The sequence below is a fragment of the Hemitrygon akajei genome, chromosome 9 (genome assembly GCF_048418815.1).
Source record: "Hemitrygon akajei chromosome 9, sHemAka1.3, whole genome shotgun sequence".
NCBI lineage: Eukaryota > Metazoa > Chordata > Chondrichthyes > Myliobatiformes > Dasyatidae > Hemitrygon > Hemitrygon akajei.
In genome coordinates, this window is record NC_133132.1 from 64,835,014 (window position 1) to 64,841,795 (window position 6,782).

General features: G+C 41.8%; 1 long non-coding RNA gene across 1 annotated transcript; it reads left to right on the forward strand.

Moving 5' to 3' along the window:
* Positions 1-357: 357 nt before the first annotated feature.
* Positions 358-5,308, forward strand: LOC140733192 (uncharacterized). The gene is made up of 3 exons (XR_012100239.1): positions 358-503; positions 1,651-2,942; positions 3,747-5,308. It is a non-coding gene; the product is annotated as an uncharacterized lncRNA (long non-coding RNA).
* The last annotated feature ends 1,474 nt before the right edge of the window (positions 5,309-6,782 follow it).

Consider the following 6,782-nt stretch of genomic DNA (forward strand, 5'->3'; position numbering starts at 1 on the left):
TTATCCCTTTGAGAGATCCAGTAAACCAGATTATCTGAGTTTTACTTGAGTATATGCACATAAAGGTGCTTGCAGTTTCCGACACTGTAACAGCAACTACATTTTAAAAGTTGCTGTAGAGAGATTTGGATGTCCTGTGAAAAGCATAAAAGACGCAGGTATAAACTTAAATTAAAAATATATTGTAACTTATTCTGACAGCCACTTGGTTATAATGACGCCAACAACTGTATGGGCAGTGCAGTAGCATAGTCGATAGTGCAACGCTTTCCTGTGTGGGCAATCACTGATCAGGATTCAATTGTCACTCCGGTCTGTAGGAAATCTGTACATTCTTCTCATGACTGTGTGGGTTTCCGCCCACATTTCAAAGAATGTGTTGCGATTAGGGTGAGTGAATTTTGTGCATGCTGTGTTGGTGTGAGAAGCATTGCGGCACTTGTGGGCTACTCCCAACACAATCCTCAGACTGTGTCGGTCGTTGGTGCAAATGATGCATTTCTGTGAGTATTTTGATGTGTATGTAACAAATAAAGCTAATCTTCAATCTTTAGCAAAATCCAGAGGTACTCAGCTTGTCAGGCAATATCTAAAGAAGGAAGTGAAGAGTCAGCATTAGGGGTTGAGGCTCTTAGTGTGGACTGAAGGAGTCGAGAGGAGATCATTTGTATAGAGAGGTGAGAAAAAGGCATGGCGAGGGATATTGGAGAGTGACAGGCAAATGGAAGAGGGAGGAGTGGAAATAGTAACAGGTGAAAGTGTTGGAAACAGGGCTGCAGCAAGTGGAATCTGAGAGGAAAGGAAGGTGGAGCGTGGACTCAGGTAGAGGACATGGATTGGGCAGATGGAAACAGAGTGTAGAGGGGACAGTGTAGTGATGGGTAGGTGGGTTAGGGGAAAGAAACTGGATGATACGGGGCTGGGAGGAGGAGTGTTGGGAGTGTGTAGAAGGAACTGTGTAGACCAAGAGGAAAAAGAAAGTGACAAAGACATCAAAAGATGACAGAGAAAAAGAAACGGGTTTTTATCTGTGAAAAAGTTGATGTTCATGAAAGCATGGTAATTACTCAACCTGTGATTGGTACAGGGCAGGCTGGGAAGTGACATTTAGCAACTGCTTGTGGTTTCAGCTGTGCAAACCTGTCCTCAGAACAACCCGCACTTCAACAATGAACTTTTGTTTGCCCAGTTTGGTGAACTAGTAGGCACTGTGCTCTTGTCTTGCAAGGCATTTAACTCAAGTCAAGCATGGAACTAATTGATCCCAAATATGAACTAAATTTCCAAAGACAAGCACCAAAACCTATTTACAATTAATCAAACAAAATACATTTATTCTTAAATATTGAAAGGTATAAACTAATGGATGATTTTTTGTGTTGAAGTATTTCATGAGGAATGCTTGTACCCAGCCGGGAAATGGCCTCACGAGACCACACGAGAAATACTTTGTCAACAGTGCATTCCTCAGGTATTAATGAGACTAATGTGTTAGATATTGGTGAAAATTCAGCAGGTGTGAGAAAAGGATAGCTCTTGATATTGCGAACCTATTGCAATTGATTTTGCTGAAGTCTAAATGCATTTTTTATAAATTAAATTGTGCTGTTTTTTAAATTTTCCTCCCCACTTCCCCCTCTTCTTCTAAAGGTATTCCAATAGATGATTCCATGGGATTCTGCACGCTTGGATATCCTACTGAAGTAGACAACTTTCACACCTAATCGTGTGCCAGACAGACCAAGTAGCTCAGCACTGGGCCTACTTGAGGTATGATCGACAAGAGCAGCAGAAAAGTGCACCACAACAATCTGCTTCCACATGGGCCACACTATCATCATTGAACAACCATGGTCAATTGAGGATTGCAGAAGAGCGTGTCAAGAGTAGGTTCAGGGGGTAAAAAAAGGCAGATCAGAGCCTGGGAATCCAGTGGCAAGTGATTCGCCTCCTGACAACCGAAAGTTTATAAGTACAAGTCAGAAGCATGAGTGAATATTCTTCACTTGCTTGTACGAAGACAGCACCACCATCTCAACACTCAACAAAACAAAGCAGTCCTTATGAATGGCATACCGGTAAAACCCTAAATATTCATTTCCTCCACTACTTGTGCATTGTGACTGCAGTGGATACCATCTACAAAATACGTTTACACACCAGGGCTACTCTGTATGACCTTCCACACCTGTCAGCTCTGCCACTAAGAAGGGCAAGGGCAGCAGGAGCAAGGAAACACCGTCATCTGCAGGTGCTCACCATCCTGACCTGGAGATATATCGCTGGACCTTCACTGTAACTAAATCCAGCAGAAACTGTGGGAGCACCTTCATCAGAACTGCGGCAGTTAAAAAAGGTGCTCAACGCTACCTTCGATGAGAGAAAGGCAATAAACATGGCCTTGTTAACAACACCGCAATTCCAGAGATGGAAAAATCCAAATCTCTCCTCCCCTTGTATTCATCCTTATCAATTTTCTGGAAATATCATTGAGACCTTGCTGCTATTTCTCAACCTCTCAAGGGTTTGAGGGCAATTGTATTATTGTTTTGACCCTATTTTAACCTAAATGAGAGCACTCATCAATAATTGAGTTTGATATCTTTTGGTCTTCAATATTTTCTGTTAAATAATGGGTGGTTATTCAGTTATCGGTAAAGCAGTCCTTCATCTGTTAATTACATTATACATGCTTAATGTTTATCATTCACCATTGTCCTGGAATGCATCCTCTCTCCTGTATTTTCCTTCCTGTCCAGGTCACTTTCTTGGTATAACTATACACATCATGAAAGAGATACAATCAAAGAAGAAAGGAATGGTCTTCTCCAGGACATCATCACTGGGTACTATACACCAGCACACTTTCAAGACCAGCCTCCTCCGCTAGTAGATCGAGACATTATAATTACAGAATTTCAGGCCAGGAGCTTTATCAGTAGGTGAGTATTTTGGTAATTGTTGACCTATTATCTAGAAGTTCTGAAACAATGTTTTACTTTAAATCATCAGGAGTATTTGGAGCCAATATGCAATTCTGGAGGTATCAGTGTTCTCAGGAGCAGGAGGATTGACAAAGAAGCTGATAGCAGTTATCATGGAGCTTTACAGCGGAGAAGCAGTCTTTCTGCCGCACCCCATCCCTTTCCACCAAATACCCATCTATTCTAACCTCATTTATTTGCTCTTTGTGAGTAGCCGTCTATGCCTTGGTGATTCAAGTGCTTATTTCTTAAATGTTGTGAGAGTTCTTATCTCCACCATCCCCTCAGACAGTGCATTCGAAATTCCAACCGTCCTCTGGGTAAAAACGTTCTTCCTAGATCTCTTCCAAACCTCTTAGTTCTTAACCTAAATCACTACCCCCTAATTTTAGATACCTCTCCTCTGGGAGAAAGTTCACTACTATTTATAAATCTATAAGCTTCATAATATTATATAGTTCAATCATATTTTCCCTTAACCTCCTCCACTCCAAGTACAACAAACCCAGCCTACGTAGTCTTCCTTATAACTGAGACGCTCCATCTCAGACAAACTCTGTACCCTGGTTAATGGAAACAAGTATACAATATGCCATCATGATCACTTTAACTACCTCTGCATTCATGTTTATGGATTCTTGGACCTGAACTGCAATGATCCTGTCACAACCATGGATTCAGCAATTGCGCTCGTGAATGTGCACATGCCAGCTAATTTTTATTTCATTGTGATAGTATTTAACTCCATTCATCCCTTCGTAGTGCTTGTCGAGACTTGGACACAGCAATGCTTCGTTGCCTGTTTGCACTCTGCCTTGCCTGGGAAATGGGACTGTCGAGTCTGAAAACCAGCGCTATTTGTTTTATTCTTCGTTGTCCATGTGAGAGATTTAGCCAACGGTCCTGTCTGGCCTAGCGTTTATTATTTTCTTTTCCCTTTAACATTGTTCGCATTAAAGTCTGTGAACTATCGACCTGCTTCAGTGTCTCTCACTCCACGCTTGGGCCATTTCCAAAGCTGGTGACAGTTCCTCTGTTCTTCAATGTCTCCTATCAGTCTCAAGTATGCCATTTTCTTATGGGTCTTCCCAAAGTGCATTACTTCACATTTATTAGGATTGAAATCCATCTGATATTGCTGTGCCCATCTTACCAACCCTGTCCTTATCAATGGAGATGTTGTAGATTGAAATTCCTAGGCATCGTATCACCAGCAACCTTACCTGGTTCCTCCACACTGATGCAGCGATCAAAACACTCATCTCAGGCATCTGAGGAGATTCAGCATATCCACTAGGATTCTCTTGAATTCCCACAGATAAAATTGTTCCGATGAGTTACATCTCAGATAGGTATGGCAACTGCTCTGCTTTGTACCGATTTAACCTGCAATGAGTGGTAAATACAGTCCAGTCCATCACAGGCTAGTCACGTCCTTCCATTCATCCATCCTCACGGTGTGTTGCTTCAGGAAGGCAAACAGTATCATCAAGGATTCTTGCTACCCCGGTCATTCTGCTTTATGTCTTTTATCTCCTGGGAAAAAATACAGGAGGTTGAAAGCCAAGATTTTAAAACGTAAGAACAGCTTCATCCCTCTGCTACCACACTTATGAACCAGTAAAGTCTTTCACACTGCCTTCCTGGTGGTGTGACCACATTGTGAGTTCAGGGATTTAGTTTTATTTTGCACTACATCTGATTCCACTAAAGTCTTTGCTACTGTTTTGCACTCATCATTGTATTTATTATTACCATGTATACAATTTATTCTTTGAGTTTCTGAGCAAGGAATTTCATTCCACCCTAGTGTATGTGACAGCAAACTAATTGAATCCTTACTCAATCAAATGATTTGCTGTTGTGAAAAGTTTTATCTTTTTCAGGCATTCAATTTTGGATCATTGCCTGGATGTAAGGCATATCTTCGCTGATTGGGTAGTTCTGCTCAAACCATATATTAATAATCTAGTATTGATTTATGACTGTTCACAACATGTTTCATAATCTTATTGCATCCACAATTTTACTAATGCTTGTGTTTGAATCTGTTGCTTTTAAAATACTTTTTATAAGATATTAATTGAATTGATGCAAAACTAAAATCGTAGCTTTAATCGTTTTTTACAGACATGTATTTTTAAGTTTATTTAGCAAATCCATGTATTTTTCCTGACGAAGGGTCTCGGCCCGAAACATCGACAGTGCTTCTCCTTATTTGCTGCCTGGCCTGCTGTGTTCCACCAGCATTTTGTGTGTGTGTGTGTGTGTGTGTGTGTGTGTGTGTGTGTGTGTGTGTGTGTGTGTGTGTGTGTGTGTGTGTGTGTGTGTGTGTGTGTGTGTGTGTGTGTGGTTATTTTTCACAATATGTGGTGTTTTGCCTCCACCTACTGGCAGAAGGCGGTATAGCAGTTACAGCACCTTAGCAAAACACATGGTGCTGGAGTAACTCAGCAGGCCAGGCAGCATCTATGGGAAAGAGTGAATGGTTGACGTTTCAGTCCAACACCCCTCACCGGGACTGGAAAGGAAGGGGACAAGTCAGAGTAAGATGGTGGGGAGAGGGGAGGAAGAAAGATAAGGTGGTAGATGGGGGGGGGGGGGGTGACTGGGAGAGGGGGAGGGGTGAAGTAAAGAGCTGGGAAATTGATTGGTGGAAGAAATATTGGGCTGGAAAAGGGGAATCTGGTAGGAGAAGACAGAAGACCATAGACGAAAGGGGGGTGGGGGGGAGGAAGAGTACCAGAGGGAGGTGATAAGGAAATGGGAATTGAGAATGGTGAAGTAGTGAGGGGGCATTACTGGAAGTTTGAGAAATCGATGTTCATGCCTTCAGGTTGGAGGCTACCCAGGCTGAATATAAAGTGTTGCTCCTCCATCCTGAGGGTGGCCTCATCACGGAGGTAGAGGAGGCCATGGGCTGACATATCAGAAAGGGAAGTACTCTCAGAATAATCAAACTGCTGTTTTCCATGAAGCTCTGTGTTTTCCTCTGATTTTACCAATTTCCAGGAGGGAACCAGAAACTTTTTGTGGTGAGAATGTTCCCACTCCTGCCTACTTGGCCCTGAGAGGGTGGTTGTGGTGCTGAGTGACCTTCCTGAATAACTTCAGTCCTTTCTCGAGAAGCTGGTGCTATGTGCTGTGATGCTGTTGAACAGTGAGTTGTAGAATTTAGATCCTGCAGTCATATATTTCAAACTCAGGATGGTATATAATTTGGAAGAGAAGCTGTGGGTGTTAGTATTTTCATGTGTCATCTAACCTGTCCTTTTTTTGTGGCAAACATTCTGGATTTAGGATGTGCTGTTGGGGTGATGAACTTTGTTGGAGCTACACACATTCAGGGAAGTAGACAATATTCCATTATGCCCTGACTCCTACCTCAAAGGCAGTGGAAAGGCTTTGGGATTTGAAAGGTGTACCATTTGCCACAGGATACCAAGATTCTAGCTATCTCAGTTGCTGAAGTATTTAAATAGATGTTCTTGTTGAGTTTCCAGAACATGATAACAACTAATTGGTGCCAAGATAAAATGGATAGAAACATTCTCAACTTCAAATGATCTTTCTCACACCATATCCATTTTTATCAGTTACCTAGTCTTTGACAGTCTATTAGATAGTGACACTATAAATACTATTGTCTGAGATACAGATTCCAAAGTTTCATAACACTGAGGAATTTTTGCTTGGGCAGTCTTCCAACTGTCTGATTTCATTTGTTTTGACACAATGGCCTTGATTCCTGAGCCAGGGACACCATCTTACCGTTAACACTGCAAAAGATCTTAAGAA